The sequence below is a fragment of the Culex pipiens genome, chromosome 2, assembly GCF_016801865.2.
Source record: "Culex pipiens pallens isolate TS chromosome 2, TS_CPP_V2, whole genome shotgun sequence".
Classification (NCBI taxonomy): Eukaryota; Metazoa; Arthropoda; class Insecta; order Diptera; family Culicidae; genus Culex; species Culex pipiens.
In genome coordinates this window covers 175,197,280-175,220,369 of record NC_068938.1, presented here as the reverse complement: position 1 = coordinate 175,220,369, position 23,090 = coordinate 175,197,280, and positions in this window count along the sequence as shown.

The window sequence follows — 23,090 nt, the reverse complement described above, 5'->3', positions numbered from 1 at the left end:
TGATGGCCGAGCGGGCTAAGGCGCCAGTCCTCACTAATGGTGCTGGGTTTGAGACCCGTCGGTTGCAACTTTTTTTTGTGTTTACAAAAATTGTACATGCAGCGTGTAATATTATGTGTCTTTTTTGACGAAGGTGATTTGCATGCTTTTTCATGCGATTTTACCATCGGCTTTTTTGCTGTGTATCTTCATGTGAGAATTATCTAGTTTTTGCAATTTACAATTATTTCTCTAACTTATTTTGGACATTTTCAAATATTAGATTACTTCATTTCAAAATTTCATAAAGTTCCCAGATTTTTCATGTTGATAGAAATGTTATTATCTGGCCTGAAAATTGGAGTAGATCAATGAATGAAAGTCAGGTTACCAGATTTCAACATTTCAAAATTTATTGTTTTTTGTTTTTTTTTTCTTTCAAAAATTAGGATTTTTTTACTTAGACGCATTTTATTTTTAACCAAGGGTCCTGATTGCTTCAAAAAGACTCATTCACTCACTAGCACAAATCGAACGCGAAGAAAAATTGCTCTTATGTATTCCTATCATTACTCACTTCCACGCCAATCGCTACTAAATACTCTCTCTCTTTGCTCTCTCTCTCTCTCATTGGAATCGGAAAGTGCAGGCCAAAAGAGCGCCGCGCTGTTATTCTGTTAGATTCTCTCCTCTCTGAATATATTTGTTTGTGACTTTTGTCGACGGACGGAGTAGGCAAAAAAATCACGAAGTATTCGTATCGTTGTGTGAAGCAGTTGCAAAAACAGCTAGCGAGTCTTATTCGTACAAGAATGGTTGCGCGCTCCAGTCGGCAAAGATTCGTTCAGCGATGAGTGAGTGATTTATAATCTTTGAACCGATAATCAGGACCCTTTGTTTTTAACTGGCTAACTGGCTTCATCAAAATTACAGATTTTCATTAAAATCACTTAAGCTTCAATATCTTTGTAATTTTCTACTTAATTACTTTCCACTACAACATTGAAGACTTTTATTCATGATTTGTATTTCAATTTGTATACATAGAATGCAAATTTGTTGACAATTTCAAGGCCCGAATTGTTTTTTTAACGATCATATCATCTGCAGTTTACATTTAATATTGATACACCGTATAATCTTAGTTTTCTCTATGGAGAAATTAACTATGGACATGAAATGAATCGATACAATAAATTTAGTGCTCAGTTAAAAGTCACTCTTTGATCGAAACTGTTCGTAAAGTATGTTCATGTTTTATGTAATTTTAGCCATTTTATTCGATAGAGCAAAGTCTTTAAAAGTTGACCATGTAAATTTGTTGCTTCTACGTGCAACTCAGCTTAACCCTCATCATCTGTGTATTTATGCTGACCATCATGAAGACGTTAATTTCGTTAGATTTTCTAAGAACTTGCAACTTGCAAGAACTATCTATGCCTCGAACAGTTCCGTTAGCTTCAAACAAATTGATCGAAAATGTTCACTTGTGGTGATGTTCGTTTCCAAAGCGATCACTCTGGATAACTCGCTGGAAAATTTATACAGTGGATCTCAATGGTGCCGAAATGCTTGGTACTTAGTCGTCTCAGCTGATGAAAAGCTCTTCGATGCTTTCGCTGAAGCTGTTCTGCAATATGGCATACTTAATTCGGTGTTTCTTCTGCAAACAACTAATGGAACAAGCGTTTTATCATTCAACTATTTCACCAAATCTCAAGTGAAGCTGTTTGTGGAAGAAGATGTTTTCAAATATTTATACCGTGAAAAGATGCAGAACATCTATGGACACCGGTTCAAGGTCTACCTGTTCCTTCACTATGCTTTCCTTCCAAATCATCGTAACCCACATAAAAGTGTGTACGGAAAACTAGTTGAGGTTCTCTCCAGGAATATAAACGCAACTTTGAAATGGATCGGTGGTTTTCCCCTCAAGGGTAAAGACGATTTGTTCACCTCTGATTACATCAATCTGTGCCCTTTCTTCGAAATGGATCAGCTGATTCACGGATACGAGTATGTACCGATGCCTTCGTTCGACGGTTACTGCCTGATCATCCCAGAAGCTCCCTTTGGATCATTCTTTCTGCATCTCTCCATGCCGTTCACCGGAACTGTTTGGATCGTTATTCTCCTGACAATTGCTGTTGTAATTCTAGCAAATCGTTTCTTCCAGCAGCAATTCCCTCGCGATCTGCTGGCTGGACATTTCTTTGGACTTATCGCTAAGGACTACCGGCTTAAGGTACGGGAGCGCCTGGTTTCCATCGGTCTTACGTGGCTGTTTTTCCTCGCTGGAGAAGCCTACCTAGCTAAGGTGATTAGTTCGATGATCAACAACAAGAATGAGCCCCATTTGGAAACTCTGGAGGATTTTGACCATTCTAGTTATTATTTTTGCGTTGGTATTCACCGTTTTGTGGATTTTTTCAGCGAAGCCTACCCGAGTCTGGTCGACAAGGTTTCTTATGCTAGAGAAAACTGCGCTAGGATTCAAACATGCAGCGAAACTGCGTTGTACATCAAGGCAGAACTAAATCTCAACGCGTATACTCTCCTGGAACGATTGAGCTGGTGGATTAGAGCGTCTACCTTTTCGGCGAAGCAACCTTACGCTTCAAGGTTCCAAACAGTTAGTAGTAGACTGGTTGAGGCTGGAATCTGGAACCTTTGGATTGATTCTGATACCAAAGCTAGAGAGTTGAAAGGTTTGACACAGATGGACGTTCTCAACTTTGAGGATTTGAAATCATTGTGGCTATTTCTTGGTTATGGATATTTTGTTGCAATCGTCGTTTTAATTGTTGAAATTTTTGTTTATCGCGCCCAAATTATTTCAACAGGCAAATACTCTCAAAATCTAAGCAAATGAGTAAAACCCACCTAATCAGTTAAAAACCAAATTTATTGTTAAAGCACTCTTCAAATAGATGAGACAACGATATTTCACGAATGCTTTATGACTGTTTTTCCCATCGAAAAAAAAAAATAACAAAAATATAGAATACTGTCAGCTCATGAAAGAACACAGTCACGATTACGTCACTAACCGGCTGCTTCTAGTCATAATTGTCATCTCCGGCAAAAAGGACCAAAATCCCTTTCCCACATCTTCACTGCTCCTCCTTCGGCCAGCATTCACCTCAAACCTCGAACAGCTGATCGACTTCTTAAGGTGCGTCCACACCTTGTGTAACTTCCCACGCTCGGCAACTTTCGCAGCGTCTTTCGAGATTCTTTTTGTTAAAGATCCCAAATCATCTGTCTTGAGGGACGCAGGTGATTCCAGCCTGGTTCATTGTCCACCGTCCTAAGGCACGTGGGAACTTTTCCCAATTTCTTGGGCACAATTCCGACACACTTTTGAAGGTTGCCCTTCTCCTTCTACCTGACAGATTTGGGTTGGACTTTAACACAACCGTCTGCGACGGGCACAAATCAGAAATTTGGCACATCCTGCGCAGCGCAGAAATAAGCCAATTTAATGCGTTTGATGCACGGGATGGGAGTAACTGGAGTAATTTATAGACCGGGGTCATAACCAGGCAGCGATTTATTGTCTATCAAATGTCGTTTTCCTTGCCGGTCGCCGCAGCAGCTCTTGCGTCCAATTGGCGAAACTTTATCGATTCTAGTCCAGAGCGGGTATGGTTGACACTCTGCCACGTGTACATATGTTACAACTGTCACCGAGTGAGGATATATACAGGGGTGGCCTGATTTCTTATCGTAAAATTTGAGATGGAAATTTTAATCTTGTTTAGCATGTTTGGACTTTTTGAAATAATTTTGATTTTTTTTTCCGATACAGCAAAAAAATTTTTAAGAAAAAGAATCATTTGTACTTTGATATATATGTTGAAAACTAAATACTGCGAAGCAACTGAACTGGTGTAAAATGCATTTTAAGGTGAAACGGGAAGGCAGCACCATATTGAAACTATGACTCAAGCACCTTTTAGGGAAATGCCATAATTTACGAAGCTCTGTTTAGCTCTGATAGCAAGCAATCTGTCGAGTTCAGAAATTGATTTAAGTTGAATCGAAACTGACGTCCCGTTTCACATAAAAACACTTTTTTCATTGAAATGTTGAAATTATGACATGGAATTTTTTTTTATGTTTTTTTTATTGTTTTGCCCTGCCAACCTTTCAATTCTGAAGTTTTTGTTTTGATTTGCTGAAAAACACTGATTTACGAGCCACAAAGAAATGTAAAAAGTAACGAAAAAACGTAATAATTATTGTATATATGCAATTCAAAAAAACATATGGGTCATTCCACCTGAAGCGGAACACCATTTGAAAATTACCATCTCCGATTCTGCTCAAATTTGGCAGAGGAGCAATTCTCTACGAAATCGGTCTTTTTTCTTCAATTTTAATTTTTGTATTTTTTAATCCGGCTGAAACTTTTTTGGTGCCTTCGGTATGCCCAAAGAAGCCATTTTGCATCATTAGTTTGTCCATATAATTTTCCATACAAATTCGGCAGCTGTCCATACAAAAATGATGTATGAAAATTCAAAAATCTGTATCTTTTGAAGGAATTTTTTGATCGATTTGGTGTCTTCGGCAAAGTTGTAGGTATGGATACGGACTACACTGGAAAAAATAATACACGGTAAAAAAAAATTAGGTGATTTTTTTATTTAACTTTTTATCACTAAAACTTGATTTACAAAAAAACACTATTTTTAATTTTTTTTATTTTTTGATATGTTTTAGAAGACATAAAATGCCAACTTTTCAGAAATTTCCAGGTTGTGCAAAAAATCACTGACCGAGTTATGAATTTTTTAATCAATACTGATTTTTTCAAAAAATCGAAATTTTGGTCGTAAAAATTTTTCAACTTCATTTTTCGATGTAAAATCAAATTTGCAATCAAAAAGTACTTTACTAAAATTTTGATAAAGTGCACCGTTTTCAAGTTATAGCCATATTTAAGTGACTTTTTTGAAAATAGTCGCAGTTTTTCATTTTTTTAAATTAGTGCACATGTTTGCCCAGTTTTGAAAAAAATATTTTTGAAAAGCTGAGAAAATTCTCTATATTTTGCTTATTCGGACTATGTTGATACGACCTTTAGTTGCTGAGATATTGCAATGCAAAGGTTTAAAAACAGGAAAATTGATGTTTTCTAAGTTTCACCCAAACAACCCACCATTTTCTATCGTCAATATCTCAGCAACTAATGGTCCGATTTTCAATGTTAATATATGAAACAATTGTGAAATTTTCCGATCTTTTCGAAAAAAATATTTTTGGAATTTTCAAATCAAGACAAACATTTTAAAAGGGCGTAATATTGAATGTTTGGCCTTTGTGAAATGTTAGTCTTGATTTGAAAATTCCAAAAATATTTTTTTCGAAGAGATCGGAAAATTTCACAAATGTTTCATATATTAACATTGAAAATCGGACCATTAGTTGCTGAGATATTGACGATAGAAAATGGTGGGTTGTTTGGGTGAAACTTAGAAAACATCAATTTTCCTGTTTTTAAACCTTTGCATTGCAATATCTCAGCAACTAAAGGTCGTATCAACAAAGTCCAAATAAGCAAAATATAGAGAATTTTCTCAGCTTTTCAAAAATATTTTTTTCAAAACTGGGCAAACATGTGCACTAATTTAAAAAAATGAAAAACTGCGACTATTTTCAAAAAAGTCACTTAAATATGGCTATAACTTGAAAACGGTGCACTTTATCAAAATTTCAGTAAAGTACTTTTTGATTGCAAATTTGATTTTACATCGAAAAATGAAGTTGAAAAATTTTTACGACCAAAATTTCGATTTTTTGAAAAAATTAGTATTGATTAAAAAATTCATAACTCGGTCAGTGATTTTTTGCACAACCTGGAAATTTCTGAAAAGTTGGCATTTTATGCCTTCTAAAACATATCAAAAAATAAAAAAAATTAAAAATAGTGTTTTTTTTGTAAATCAAGTTTTAGTGATAAAAAGTTAAATAAAAAAATCACCAAATTTTTTTTACCGTGTATTATTTTTTTTTCAGTGTAGTCCGTATCCATACCTACAACTTTGCCGAAGACACCAAATCGATCAAAAAATTCCTTCAAAAGATACAGATTTTTGAATTTTCATACATCATTTTTGTATGGACAGCTGCCGAATTTGTATGGAAAATTATATGGACAAACTAATGATGCAAAATGGCTTCTTTGGGCATACCGAAGGCACCAAAAAAGTTTCAGTCGGATTAAAAAATACAAAAAAAATCGAATGACCGAAATCCTAGAGAACTGCTCAGAGCTGTTAAGATTATCAAAACATGCAAAAATCCCGAATTTCATCCAAATCGGACCACCCCCTCCATTTTTGTACCCTCCCAAAAAATCGACTTTTTGGCGATTTTTGAGCGGAACCCCTAACTTCAAACGACGATAACTCAGGAACCACAAATCTTAGAGGGTCGGTCTTAGACTCAATTTTGAAGGAAATTGGACGTAGAATCCGTTTCCGCGATCAAAATTTAGATTAAAATATGTTTTCTACCTGTATTGCGCAATTGAAAACTTTAAATGGCCGTATCTCAAAACAGCCCTATTTATTTTTTAAATTTGACCTCACCATCGTATTCCCCGTCCAATTTTACATAAGAATCACTTAACGACAGAAAGGAATATTTTTCGTTCCAGAGATATCGAATTTTAAAGTTTTAAGTATTTGAAATTACTTATAATATCTACACTCGCCGCATCTGCTAGAAGCACTCAGTCGTGCTGATCAATAATAACTACCTGGTGTTCTGTAAGATGAATTATTTTTTCAATTTTATACGATTTTGAGATAATCAATACCTTGAACAATCTATTTTTTGTTTAAGGAATATTTATTGGGTAATTTTTAATACACTATTTTTCCTGATCTCAGTGTCATTGAACCATAATAAGTAAAATTTGAACTTTTTATATTTATTTGCAAATGCTACAGAGTTTTTACAATACAATTTTCGAAAATTTATCATTATTCTATTATTTTCATATTTTTTCTAATTCCTCATTTCTTCCCACTTTCTCAAATTATTTCTTTTATTTCTTCTTTTATTTGAAACGAGAACAAATGTAGAGCTGGCTGTAGTAGATGAAATAATTCTCATGGGTTCTAGAGCTTTTGGCATGTGCGGTAGCGAAATAGTGCCATTCAGCAAAAACCCCAAATTCTGCCTTAGGGTTTGAAAGATTGATCATATTAAACCGATTTTTATAATGTGTTTCATCAGAATAATTGATGATTTTTTTTTTCAATTCTGGTACATTTAATTTCAAAAGCAATACCATATACTTCTGATACATGTGGATAGCAGCTGTATCGTCTTCCAAGATTTCGAAATGATTGACAAACAAAAAAAAAAGATCATTGTTCGGACGGTGTCGAAATGAACACAACTGAATAATAACACAACTAGATAATAAATCAGATTAATCGTTGTGATTTTCTTACCTTTTTCCAGTTTTATACTTTCCAGAAATTCTCCTCCTTAATCATGCTTCACGAGAGTTTTATTCATATTAATTCATAATTTTTAACACGATAATGTATCGTACACTTTTTCTTAAGTTACAAGATCAATTACAATTTCCTGCTAGCTCTGCGGGAATTCCATTCTGCCCTGTATTGCGTGTCGTTCTTGCTTTGTACTGTGGGCTAGCACACAAACTCGCCGTATACAGCAGTTTCCTACACAGCAAAAAATCCGATGGTAAAATCGCATGCTAAAGCATGCACATCACCTTCGTCAAAAAAGACACTTAATATTACACGCTGCATGTACACTTTTTGTAAACACAAAAAAAAAGTTGCAACAGACGTGACTCAAACCAAGCACCTACAGTAAGGACTGGCGCCTTAGCCCGCTCGGCCATCAGACCGATAAAAAATGGAAAGGATAAACGTATATGTGAGCTTGACATTTCGATAAAGTAGGTTTCCCATACTGATGGGCTACATATTTCATGGTGTAATATTACACAGAATTTCATAGAATAATGCAAAATTTATTTTACACCCAGGCCTTTTATACGCAGCTGGATTACTACTTTATTTGCTGTGTACAGTGGTGTACATTACATTTTTGCCTTATTTGCTAATGATTATTTGGGATGAAATCTTAATTCAATAAATAACCAGGTAGCAGTTATTGAACAGCGCTTCTGAGTGCTTCTAGCATATGCGGCGAATGAAGCTAATGTAGGTAATCTCAAAAACTAAAAACATTAAAATTCGATATCTCTGGAACGAAAAATATTCCTTTCTGTCGATAAGTGATTCTTATGTAAAATCGGACGGGGAATACGATGGTGAGGTCAAATTTAAAAAATAAATAGGGCTGTTTTGAGATACGGCCATTTAAAATTTTCAATTGCGCAATACAGGTAGAAAACATATTTTAATCTAAATTTTGATCGCGGAAACGGATTCTACGTCCAATTTCCTTCAAAATTGAGTCTAAGACCGACCCTCTAAGATTTGTGGTTCCTGAGTTATCGTCGTTTGGAGATACGGGTTTCGCTCAAAAATCGCCAAAAAGTCGATTTTTTGGGAGGGTACAAAAATTGAGGGGATGGTCCGATTTGGATGAAATTCGGGATTTTTGCATGTTTTGATAGTCTCAACAGCTCTGCCAAATTTGAGCAGAATCGGAGATGGTAATTTTCAAATTTGCATTTTTTCTTGCACACTTCAGGTGGAATGACCCATATAATATTTCTAAAAACATCGAATTTCTCAGAAAATTTGGCGATTTTCAGAGATTTAAAATATACTTATGTTTTGCAATTTTTATTTAGATGAAACTTTATGAGTACTTTATATATGATCAAGGGAACAATTTGCCATATTCACTCGTCCATAAAATGTATTAAATAGTTTAAAAAACAGTCTACAGATTCAGTTATCTGAACGGTTTTGTGTCTTGGTTGAAATCTTGAAATTAAAACTGACCCAAAAGTGGTCAAAACTTTAGGGTGGCTCCAATAATTCAAATAAAAATGGGCTAAGGCAGTCATGGAAGCAAATAATTAGTTATTATTAATTAGATTAAAGAAAACAACAAGATAACGACAAAATGCTATATCTCGGAATCCTGTGAATGAACATCTCTCATTTTTGAGTAAACAGGCTAGTTGTTGAGATCTTGAAACAATGTCTGCTTCTTTGCCAAATTTATAACGTTTCTTTTGCGTCCATGGAACCTAAAATCGGTTAAAACGACTTTGAGTTATGACTCTGAGACATAAATGCATTTTTTTTTTCAAAGCTTTCATTTTTTGATCCATCATTTAGGACCACTCTAATGGGCAAAAACAAATGCAAAAAAATTGACCAATTATGAGTATTATTTTTATTTCACTCTCACAAAAAAGGGAATTCCGCAAAATAATCGTTAGAAAAATCTTTTTCGGCTATTTCAATGCAGAGCCAAAAAAACGCTTTCAAATTTCATTTAGCAGTGTAAATTAATTTTTGAATGATTGATGAAGAAGTCCAACCTTAATAAAAAAAAACAAGATTTTTAAATTTAAATAGGATTTTCATATTAATCAATCTGTTGAAAATGTGTCTCTTCAAGTAACAGTCCAGACTCGATTATCCGATGTTTCGATTATCCACCATCTTGGATTTGAAAATTCAAAATCACTAGCGTAGTTTAGCGTTCAAACTAGAGTTCGACAATCAAAAATAAGACAACGAAAAAAATTGTGATTCAATAAGAAAGAGAATTTGAAAAATTGTCATTCAACTGTAGTAGTGATCAAACTTGACTATTTTTGTTCATGTTTTGATTTTGTTTTTTGAAAAAAGTGTTTTTTTTTTTAATTTTCTGTTATGAATGTTTTAACAGATTGGCCTTACAGTTACTGAGGTAAAGTCTTTGAGAATAGAAAAAATGAAAATTGATCTTTTTAGTGTCAATACAGCGAAAAAGTTTTAAAGTTTTAATTAGGGCGTCCAATTTTCCCGGGTTTTTAATTTCGCGGGAAACGCGAAAAATATTTTAGAAATTCCGGGAATTCACGGGTCCCGAGATTTTTTTTAAACAATCATGAAATCTACGTTTTCATTAAATTTGTAATTTGTTTTAAGCTTACAAATATAAAATTAGCTCAATACTGTTAATTGGTGATAATCTATACTTAATCTGAATAAGAACAGCAGTTTTTAGTTAGTTAAAAAAATATTAACAATTTTTGTTTTTTGTTATTTTTTGTGCTTTGGATTTTTAATGAATCATAATTTTTAATCCAATATGATTTAAATTATTTTATTTTAATAATCTTATAACTCTTAATAATTTCTTTTATGTTTCATTAGAAATGACTTCAAATGCTTAAAAAAATCGTTGAAACTGTAAAAAAAGATACGAAAACAAATAAAATGATACCATCCAATGAACAAATTTAGAAAAGTTTATAATTTCATGTTTTACATAAAACATAGTTTACAAATTATCTTTAAGTCACTACCGCCAACTGGGGGAAATCAGGACTGCAGTCTTATCAGGTATAGGATATTTTAGAGCAATAAATTTGAAAATCGGTGTACTAGTTGTTTTGTTTATTAAAAAAAAATCTTAACATTATGCAACAAATATTCGTTACTATTGTCCTAATTTGCTCCAGATGCCGATGTTTGATAAAAAATAATTAAGTATTTTTTTCTAGTTAAAATTTTCACTAAGCGTAAAATTTAATGGAAAATATTCAAAACGCTAAGCATTTTGCGGATCCATAAACTTAAATTTTAATAATTTCCCATTATAAGCCAAATAAATGTTGATATGTGTCGAATACAAATTTACTAATGCTTTAAAATTCTATTCGAATACTAAGTATTAAACTGTTTATCTATTTTCAAAACGAAATCTGAGTTTCCAGACCAAAAATTGATTTTTATGTATCAATTTCGGGAGTTCCCGGGACAAAATATAAAAAAATCCCGGGAATGTACGCTATAGTTTAACTATCAACTTGAAAACTATCAACTTGTCATATTCGTTATAGCTGACAAAAAATCATGTGATAAGTTGGAAATGAAGAAATATCATCAGGATGTAGTATTAACAGTCAGTTTTGAGAGAATGCATGCAAAATATGTCTTTTCTAACTTTTTTTCATCAGAATTTGAAAATTAAAATGACTTGTTATGCTTCGGATCCCGGACACTGATAAAAGCTGATTCGAAATCCGGACACTTTTGCTTCGAATTCCGGACACTCATTTTTTCTAATGAATCGCACAAATTTGGACTGAAATGTTAGTGAATGGCATTCTTTAGGTCTCAAATAAGCTGTTAACATCAAAACAATCGATATCTATATATATTAGGGTGGGTACGTTTTCAAAAAGTTCTCAGATCAAGTTTTAGTATGGTTCCCCTTGTAGGGCATGCCCATAGGGACTTTCATGCCAAATATCAGCTCATTTGGTTGTAAACTGGCTGCGCGCATCAGGGTTAAAGTTTACATGGGAATTACTATGGGAAATTGGAACTTTTTGTTCAAACGCTCCTACAGGTCTGGGAAAATCACGCGCCAACTTACTCGAAATGATCATTTAATACTTAAAAGAAGGTTTGCAATTAAATATTCCAGCCGTTTCTCACCCACGTGGTAGCTGTCTGACATATGGCGTCGCGGTGTTCATCAAGGTTTCATAGCATGCTAAGGAAAATTTTATGCTTTTTGAGGGAAAACCGTTGATTCCGGAGACATCGGATTGTTTGCCGATGCGCCAGGTCTAGGGACAACGAATCCATATGCTCTCTTCGGGAAAAGTGTTCTCCAGACCATTCCCCGTAAGCCTGACCATACCAGAAGTTGGCGCGTGATTTTCCCAGACCTGTAGGAGCGTTTGAACAAAAAGTTCCAATTTCCCATAGTAATTCCCATGTAAACTTTAACCCTGATGCGCGCAGCCAGTTTACAACCAAATGAGCTGATATTTGGCATGAAAGTCCCTATGGGCATGCCCTACAAGGGGAACCATACTAAAACTTGATCCGAGAACTTTTTGAAAAACGTACCCACCCTAATATATATATAAAATTTCGACGGTTTTGTTCGAACGCGAATCAATTCAACACAGAACGTCGGATCGAGGTGCTCTTTGTTGCGTTGGGTTTGTAAAAGTCCAAGGAAGGTTTATATGCTAAAAAATTACCACTTTGGCCACTCTGGGCCGACTCCGGAACATCTGCAGATTGTATGGGAAAAGTTGCGTAAAATCAAATTTTGATCACAGGAGGCTGAATTAGCAAACAAGCTAAACGTCAACAAATAAAAAAGGACAAGACGAAGTTTGTCGGGTAAGACTTGTTTTGTATAAAAAATTGCTAGAATTTAAGGAAATCAAAACTATAAATTTCTGCTTTGCCTTCTAGGTGCTTCGGACGCCTATGAAATATTTCACGTGAAATGTTTCGAATTTTTGGTAATCTTAACTACAGCGTTCAAACAAACTTTAGATTAAAGTTGATGTTAGAATTCATCAAATAAAATAGTTTTGACATTCATAATGTGAACTTATATCCAAATAATTGATAAAACAAGATTAGGTGTCCGGGTTTCGAAGCGTCCGGGAATTCGAATCATGACGTTATTGACAACTTATACTATGCAAAATTGCTCGTAGAGGAAATACACTTGAAGTTACAGCCAATTAAGAAACTTATTTCATTTCTTTATTTTGAGTAAAAAAACAAAAAAAAACATAAATCAATTTTCTAGATTAATTAAAGTCACTCGAAAAATTGACCTGTAAGTTTTAGTCAAGTTTTACAAACTATTTAGTTTTATTTTATTTTGCTAGCGAAAATAAGTCGCATTGCTCAATTTCTTGTGATTAATTTCCTTTGAAGCTCAGATCTGATTTTTTTAAAAAAAGGTCTTTTAAAAAAACTCCAGAAATTTTCTTGTTTTGTTTTCTAATCAGAATCAACACAGGTATAAAGTTCCCTGCAAAATACAAAGTTGGCAAAATTGTCCATTCCCTGTAACGCCCTCCACATATCCGGCCAACAGTGAAAAGCCGGAAAGCAATAAATATCGAGAGCATTTATTTTTGTCACCACGCAAAATTCCGACCATCAATCAACATTAATTTTGCCTTGGCCCAGGTTCCGCAGTTGCCAAGCCCAGGCCCTGGCCACCGGTTGGCTGGTTGAGCTCTAAATTATACATGAATCACGTGACAAGACAAAGGGCCCATCGATCATTGCCGGGGGGTATGGCACCACCACCCCCACCCTCCCTTGGTGAAGTTGGTCCGAAATCATTCCGACATTTGAATGCGTGGCACCGGTTTTGCTTACAACAGATTGTGTCAGTTTGCGTAACTGCAATGATGTAGTTTTGTTGTTAGCTGTTTATTTATCAGGATGTTAAAAAACTGATTTCAAAACATTTCTTTTGTAATTTTTCATGGTTTGTCCATATTTAAAACAACAACTCAACATATATGTTCAGTTATGGTTACATTTGCTGAGAAAAATAAAATAAAAATCACCTACGTTGAGACAGTCCTCGTTATTTGGGAAGAAAATTAAAGATAGAAAAACTTTGCAATGTTTTGGATAATTCTAATTAAGTAAATGATAATCGCTTTCCTCTATGCCTTCTTTAAATTCGCCTCAGTAAGTAAGAAAACAACATCGCTTGATGGGCTAAGGACTAAAGCAAAATCCCAGAATAAAAAGCACCGGCAAGCTGCGGAAAACTGTAATTAATTAATTCTTCGCACTGGGCAGCTCATCCCTACCCCTTGTCCAATTAGTAAAGTAATTACACAGTAAGACATTAAATGTGTTGAAAAAAAATTCCCCTAAACCCAATTTTATTTAATTGTGACATAACAAACACATTTTTTTATTCAACCTGTTCACGATTATGATAGTTGAATACAAGAAATTGATATTTTGATTTGGTTTTATGTCCAGAAGCGTATAAAAAGTGCGTTTTTTGATCCCTTTGTGTACTTTTAACATGAATTTCATAATCAATGTAATTTAAATAAATGTCATGCTGTAAACAAAGATAATGTTACTTTTTTGTAATTATCTCACATTTCCCTCTTTTAATTGGAAATCGGCCACACAAAAAGAAGCCCATTTTTCCTCATTACCATTTATCCCAATCACTGGCCTGTGACGAGATAAAAGTTTTGGAAATCAAACCAAAAAAGAAAAAAAACCAACAAGTTACCACCCTCACGCGATTTGAATATTTACGGTCAAATTTGGAGCTTCTTTCTTTTTTGGGGTGGTGGAGGGGCACGTATTTGGCTTTGTTTCGCGAGGCCCAAAACATGCCCGAAATGGTAATGGGCAAATTAAAAATTAGTTTGTTTTTTTTTTTCTTCTTTCGTCGGTCAGCAATAGGCACAACAAACAAAGAACCACAATGAATGGAACCGAAATAAAAAGTCAAATATCAAAGTTTTCCCCCTCTTTGCCATCAATCGTGAGCGTTCAAGTTGAGGGGCAGCGATTGTGGAAAAGGTAGGGAATTTGTCGATTATTGCATTTGACTTGATGTTAAAATTACCTAAATATTTTAAAATCGTTATTGAAGTTTTTTTACCATAATCCAAGTAGAAAAATCCCTGATTTTTTAGAATGATATGTCCAAGAATTATTTTGAATATTTTTTTTATATAATAAAAAGCTTCCTTTTTTATTCAACATAGTCAATTGTACAACAATTCAACAATTTCCCCCCAAAATAACATTGCTTTACCAAACAAACACATTCGTATCGGTTCGATTAAACCGACCGTGACAAAACTGTTTATCTTCGGACTGTATGGGTGTGTGACCGATTCTTGCACGGTTTCTGGTACGACTCGACGCCGACTTCCGCAAGTCAAGAGAAGAAAGAAATTTTCTTTCTTGTGTCACTTTGACCAGGTTTTATTTTTTTCTGACTCGGTGATTCCATCGCGCATATTGACAATTTGGTAGGTCGTGTGCTAGGAGAAAAAGAGAGTGTAAAACTTTTCAAATTAAGAAGAAAAAGAATTATTGGACCTAGCGAGACAGAATACATCTGTGGAGGAGCGGTTCGTTTATATTTTTATATACCCAGGGGTTGTGACGAACAAAAAAGTAGAAGAAAGAGAAAAATCTAATTCTGATAAATAGTTTATAAAACAAAATATCATTATGCAGGAACAAACATTGTTTTGATGTCATTTTAAAAAATAAGGTATTTGAAACTTGTAGCTTTTGTAATTATTTATTTATTTTTTTATTTTTTTGAAAGATATATCGCCCTCTTCTTTTAAAAATGTTAACAAATTTCGGGATGAAAACTTGATTCCAAATATTTAAAATTTCTGTATCATTTAGTGCAACTTAAAAGCAGTTAAAATGCATTTCCCTACAATATGATATCTCAATATGCAAAAATGTGTAAAATCGTATGCAAAAGCATGTACATCACCTTTGTGGGCGAAAGTATGTAATATTGTATGATAAATCGTGTACATAAAATGCAAGAATGAAAATTGACATTTTGACCAAGGTAGATTCTGCCGAATGGGAAATTTACCACACTACCTATAAGATTTTGGGCAATATGGGTAATCGGGTGACTTGAATTTTCTAAAGAAAATCTTCTGAAATAGTTCAATTTGATCAGAACAGTTATTTTCTGATTTTATTCAGGCTCCAAAATAATCCCATAAACTTTGGGAGCGATCTGAGCATACCTGGTTTTCTGCAAAGCATTTCAATTTTGTATGGGAATTTGTATGGAAAAATCATGTTTTTTGATCTGTGATTTTGTATTTTTTTTTTTTTGCAACTTTAAAACTTTTACTATAACGTTCAAATTGAAGAAATTTGCGAAAACTTTCCCGAAGAGATAGTTTTATCAAGTTTAAAAATATGAACGCTTTTGTTAGGGCTAGTGATTTTTTCTAGATTTCACGGAATCCGCGTAATCCATGAAATTCGCCACTTGCCGTGAAATTTGAGAAATACCGTGAAATGCCGCGAAATTTGATGAATCGCTTCTCAGTGCATTTTAGCTTTATTTTTTAGATAAATCATTTCAAAAGATTTTTAACAAGCATTTAAAATGCATTTTACAAATAAAAAAGTTTTTCATATCAGATCTACAATTATTTTTGGAAGATATTGTTCATTACAATATACAACAAAATGCAGATATTTTCTTTATTCCAGTAAATTCCAAAAAGATTTTAAAAGAACATTACCCAACACTTCTGTAAAATAAAACGCAAAAAATATTTTTTTTATTTTTATTTTTTGGAAAAAATATTTTAATTAATCAACGGTATTTAACAACGATGAACAAGTTGCATTTAAATATTTTTAATATAACTAAATTATGTGTTTTAATTCAATTGACCAGTAAAATTATTTTATAATTTCATGTTAAAATCATATTTGTTAATCATTTTGAAATCTGTTATATTATTTGTTGCATTATCAAGAAATGTAATAATTACTTTCAATGAAGTTTTGCGTGAACTTTATTAAAATACTAAAATTTCCCTATTGATGAAATTAAGGAAAGTAAAATAAAAATCTTTATTGCACTTATTTTAATGATTCAACGATTTTCATGAATAAGAGGTTCAAAACGTGCTTGGTTTTGGAGGTATTTGAGCAAATTAATTTTATAAAATCTCAAAAAAAATAAAACAGCTGAATCATAAATTCTTGAAACTTTTTATTAGGTCCTATAAACAAATGTTTACATTGAGTGTATCCCTTTCACACCTTGTGTCAATGTCCATTAGAGTGTGTTTACATTTCGACGTCGTCGTGCTATCTTGTCGCACCCGCCATTTTGACGTTCCGAGAAAAACGCGTTTTAATGATTGACCTTGAATATTCAAAAACGAGAGCACGCAATGTAAACAATAACAAACACGTTTTGTTTGGTTCACCATTCTGTGCATTATCCCAAAGTTTGGTTGAGGTTGGTTGCTGGAGTCCCGAGTTATAATTACAAATGTTTACGGTAGTCTAGCTTGTACGTGCGACAAACGCATCCTGACTTTCCTGGCCTGAAATCCTTTTGGCCTTTGTCGCACTTACATCAATTTTCATGGAGTGACAAGATAGCACGACAAGATTGAAACTACTTTCATATGTAAAGTGACAAAAATGCACGGAGTTTTTTCGGTTTTTGTTGAATATCTCAGGATTGAAATCGAATTTTGGGGATCTGTGAAGTTCAAAAGGTGAGGCATTGTGAGCTGCACAAAATGGCGTTCTTAACTCAATTTGGCCCAAAATGCACGTACGACAAGTTAGCACGATGGCGACGATTTGTTTGTAAGACTTAACAAAAAAAAAATATCTAGAACTGACGGGAATTTTTCACAATTTCTCAAGGTTAATAAATAAATTGTGACAAGGGGTTTCATATTGTATCTAGAACTAAGTGTTAGCTTTTAAGACACTTTTTTGTAAATAATTTTGTTAAAAGTATACATTTTAAAGTTTGTTTTGAGCAATTTTGAGAGTACCGTGAAATTGCCGTGAAATTTCAATGTTTTGTAATTGGCATGCCACGTAATTTCTATTATTTTTGCCGTGAAAAATCACTAGCTTTGGCTATTGTATTAGTTTTTTCATTGACAGAAAAATGAAAATACAAAAATCAAATATTTAACAAAAACGGTATTTTTGACTTTGCTTTGCGGAGGTTGTTATGAGGCCTGATTGTGACTGTAAAAAAACTGTTCCACCCAGGGTGTATCAAACTTCATGATTTTTGGAACTGGACATAAAAATGGATATTTTGAAAGTGGTGACCACAAATTGGCAATCCCAGATATCATCTCTAAATTAAATGAAATAAATTTAATTTTGAGAGCCTTGTGCAAAATTCTTTGTCGTATTGGTCATGTGCAACATAACCACCGGCACCTTTTTTCATCCCACTTTAAATCCATTAGATAAAAAACGATGGCTTCATAACTCAATTCGTTAAATTTGAAGATTTCAATTTTCTAAAATCGATTAAATTTTCAAAAGGTCCTATCTGCATAGGAAACCCATGACACGTAGGTTGTTTTACAAATTTACTCTAGAAATCTTAAAATTAACAACATTATAAATATTTCATTCATAAAGACTTTTAAATTAAATTTTATTAGTTTTCAATTGAAAAGCGTGAAATGAACCATTTGAAGAATTGTTAGCAAAAAATAAATTAACATGAAATTGATACAAAATTTATTGAGAAGCGAATACTGCAAACACTTAAATGATGTAAACAAAAATCAGTCATAGATATTTTTTCAAAGATTGTTTTGTTTTTAGAAATCAATTAAAAGTAACATTCAGTGAAAAAAAAATCGTCTTTCCCTTTTCCTCCAGTCAATGATAGCTAAAGGATGAGCAAGAAAATAGATTGAAAAATGTTATTCCATCAGAGTAATTATGAGAAAATATATAGATATTTACTTTAAATAATAGTTAATCATTTTTTCTTAGGAAACAAACTGAATTTAGCAATATTTGCATTCGCTGTAATAACAAATTAACTATTATTTAATTTAAAAGATACAATTTTAAAAGAAATTAAAATTTTCATGATATTTAATTATTTGGGTCAGGTGGTTCCCGAGAAAGTCAAAATTTTGAATGAAATTTTGAAGATTTCGTTACAGATAAAATTATGATTGCCTATTGAATTTTATTTCAAGTTTTAAAAAGTGAGATGAAATCCTTAAATATATGTTATTGGGTAAAATGTCGCAAAACAGTTATTTTAATTGATAGATTGTTTTGGTAAATTTGGCTTTGATATGAAATACAATAAAATGTAAAAAATTAAACACAATCAAATCAGCGAAAACTGTTTAGCTATATAAATCGAACATTAAAAAAGGCAGCTCAACAAATGACAATACGTATGCCCTACATTTTTGTTTCAAAATATATATAGAACCCATAAATAAATAAAGTAATTTTTTTAAGGAAATTAGCAATAGTTTTTTTTGTGACACGTTTAAATTAAGTTAAGATTTTTTTAGATTATTGAAAAATAATATATAGTAAAGCATAAAAAGTAGTTTCTTTAAATTTAACATTAGATTTTCATTTTCACTTTCCACGGAAGTTCCGCGAAAATTTACTATTTTTGAGCGTGAAAACTCACTAAGCCTACTCATTAATTATAATTTTTACTTTATCTCCAATTTCTCAGTCAAATAAGACGATAAACCAAATAATGAGAAAATAATTTGATAAGTTGAACTTTGAACCTTGAAGAATTACCGGGCAACCACTGAATAGTTATGTGTAATATTCACGAAAGGTAGAACGAGTTTTGCCAGCGTTTGCAATAATCGTAAAAAGTAATGCTAGGCAATAAGTTTTTGGGTTGGCTGTCCACGACACAGCCCTCGACCACGATGAGGTGGTTTTCTATCTAGAGGTGGCTAATGTTTACAAAACATAAATTTTGAAAAATGAGGAGAAACAAAGCTGCTTCAAAGAAGCACTGCAATGCTGACTTTTCATGAATGTTAAAAATATATCTATATGATAGCCAAAATTTTATATTTTTTACGTGACATCCCTACTCTAACTATCCCAGCAATTTGGCAAACATTGCGCATAAATGTTGCGTGACAAAGTGAATCGCATAATGCTAGGCGCGTCATCGTGTGACACTTGAGCCTAGCCTTAATGTCAAGCACACACACACACAATTTGGAACAATAGTGGCACACACACCACGTACACCAATATTCTGCTCTGAACAGAATGGTGACGTGTGTGACAATCTTGGCGAGAACGTGAAGAAGAAAGACCCTTCCGGATTTGAGCTAAATCTGTCCTTATGTTGGCTAATTGGGCACAATTATGTTTTATCGTCCTAGTTTCGGGATGTGACCGGAATCGCACGACGACGCTCGCTAGCATAGGAATCGGAAACATTTAGTCGGAAAAGTAAAGTTAAAGCTTTCGCTGTCATTTCAATTTGCGCTCGATTTCTCAATACTGAGACACGAGGCTTAAAAGGAAAACTTTTTCCGACACAGTTAATTAAACAATAATTTTATTTTTCCGAACACGGGCACGGGACTTTGTGCCTGGCGATAAAACTTCATTTTTCGTTTGATCTCCGATGGGACAGGGACACCAGGCTGGAAAAAGTCAGAGTGAGGAGGTAGGGGACTTTTTGCAGGCCCAAAAACGGTACGACGATGGGCCCAACCAAGTGCAAACAATGACAAACTTCCGCGTAATCCCTCGTTGAGCACGGGAGTGGTCATTCAACCCCCTACCATGTTTGTTTTGAAGATGTTCAGATTTTTTGGACACGGTTTGTTGCAATGTGGAGATATTGAAAATATGGACAGGTTTCATGATATATAACCTATATTTAATAATAAAAAAATCTTTTAAAATGCAATCTCTTGTAAATAATTTTCAAACAATTAAAAATATAAAAATGGGTCATTCGACCAAAATCGTGAACAACATCATAGTGTTGAACTGAAATCAACATTTTCTTATTAAGCTCAAATTTGGTGGGACTGTTGATACAATCGAAACAAACCACCTCAAATTTTCGCCTTTTACGTAAAAAATGTTAAAAATCTCAATTTGCAAACTGTGTTATCTCTGGAACCGCAAGATGTACAAAGGCACTCATTTTGAAAGAAAACTGTACTAAGAATCGTGAACTTATTAATCTTTATGATACAAAACTCAATATCACGTGAACTAAAAATAAAACTTTGAACCCAATTCAAAACCGAATGTAAAAGATTCTAAAAAAAAACGAACATTGTGAACATTGAGCAAAATTTTACAATTGCACAACATACAATGAAAATAATTATTATTTGAAAAATGGATTTAATGAATCGATTCTTCGCCCGATTTACAGTTGCAGTTCCAGAGTTAATACTGAAATGGAGTTTTTTAACACTGTTTGCAAAAAAAGCGAAAAATTGGGGTGGCGTCAAAAAGGAGGGAGTAGTTCGATTTTGACGAAAATAAAACAAGAATGGTACTTATCAACCGTCTTATCAAATTAGGGCTTGATCAGAAAATGTTGACTTCGATTCAGCAATGTAAGTTTGAGGTGAAATGACCCAAATATTAAAGAAAACATGGAGATAATTGGAAAAATAAGCTTAACATCAAACAATGAAAAATCTATAAAAATTGCGTTTAATTTTACAAAAAAATGTACAAGGGAGACTTACCCACAGGTGTATAGAACAGAAAAAAAGTTTTATTTTCTAGCCCTAATGTAGGGTCCATTTCAAGCGCATTTCAATGTTCTATAATGTTTTAAACTGGATTAAAACCTTGAAAATGAGAGAGATTTTTTGGTAAAATTTTGTGGAAATTTTCCCAAAATCACTTAAAAAGTGAAAATTTTGCGTTATATTCTACTCAAAATCCAGTCAAGCTGATATTGGACCCGCCAAATTGTATCAGGCTAGTGTTAATGGTCATAGTATTAGGAAATTTCGGAAGATGCGGCAAAACACTTCTTTTTTAGAATCTGTAAATATTTACAACCTCAATAAGTACTTTTTGAAGTGGGCGGGCGACAGAAACTTTTAAAAATATTTGCAACGGCCTTATTGAGGTTGTAAATATTTACAGATTTGCAACGGCATAGTTAAAAAAACGATTGTGTATGTATCACAGTAATATATAATGTTTCACCAGAAATTTTTTTAAGCACATTGAAACTTGTTATTAAATTTGCTAGTCCCCCCCCCCCTCCCCCTTCAAAATTGGCTAAATAAATCGGTGGCAATAATACATTCAAAAAAATTCCAAATTTTCATGAAAATAGAAGTCTAATTAACTGAAAACAATCCAAATTCATTTTTCTGCATTGATAATCATATTTAGCATGTTTGGGCTTGTTAAAAAATGTTTTGAATTTAAAAAAAAATCCAATGTTCAGCGCAAAGAATAAAATTTTCGTCAAAACATAAATATTTTCGAAACTAATGATGGCAAAACAAGTGGACAGGTGTATAATGCATTTTAAACCCATTTTTTTAATTAAAATGTTGAAACCGTGGTTTATAATCTCAATTTTTATTACTTTTGTAATTGGCTCCTTAATTTTTCATTTGATGATAATTCAATTTTTTAAGTCTAAAAACATTATTTTCGATAAGATTTTGACCTATGTTTTCATTAAATTTTGCTTCACCCAAAAATGTTAAAAAGAATTTTTACAAATCTATTGATTTCAGTATAATAAATTATTAAACTTATTTCCCTGATTCCAGTTAGTTTCTGGAACATGAAAATTATGCGTTTCTTTTTTTATTTTTCTATCTAAAATTTATGTGCTAAACAAAATGAACTATGAGAAATCTAAATTAACTTTGAAAAAAAAATCTCTCTTATTTTTTATGAAATTTTTACTTTAAAAAAACGCAACTATAAACATTTTGGAATATATTAATTTTTTGAACAAATATTTTTAAAACTTAAATTTCATTGTATTGTCTTGAGTTAGTAGTCAGCGAAAATTAATTAAAAATCAAGAAACCTCGAACTCATCCTTGCCGAAATCCTCTCAAGTTGCTAACGTCATGATTCGAAATCCGGACACTTAGTACCATATTATTTTTGTTATAGCTGGCAAAAAATCATGTAATAAGTTGGAAATGTAGAAATACCATCAGGATTTAGTATAAACAGTCAGTTTTAAGAGAATGCATACAAAATATGTCTTTTCTAACAATTTTTCATCAGAATTTGAAAATTAAAATGACTTGTTGTGCTTCGAATCCCGGACACTGTTAAAAGCTGATTCGAAATCCGGACACTTTTGCTTCGAATTCCGGACACTCGTTTTTGCTTATGAATCGCACAAATTTGGACTGAAATGTTAGTGAATGGCATTCTTTAGGTCTCAAATAAGCTGTTAACATCGAAACAATCGATAGTTTATATAAAAATGGCTAGAATTTAAGACAATCAAAAACATAAATTTCTGCTTTGCCTTCCCGGTGCTTCGGACGCCTATGAAATATTTCCGTTGAAATGTTTCACATTTTTGGTAAACTTATAATTTTAATTTATTTAATTGTTTTGGCATTAACT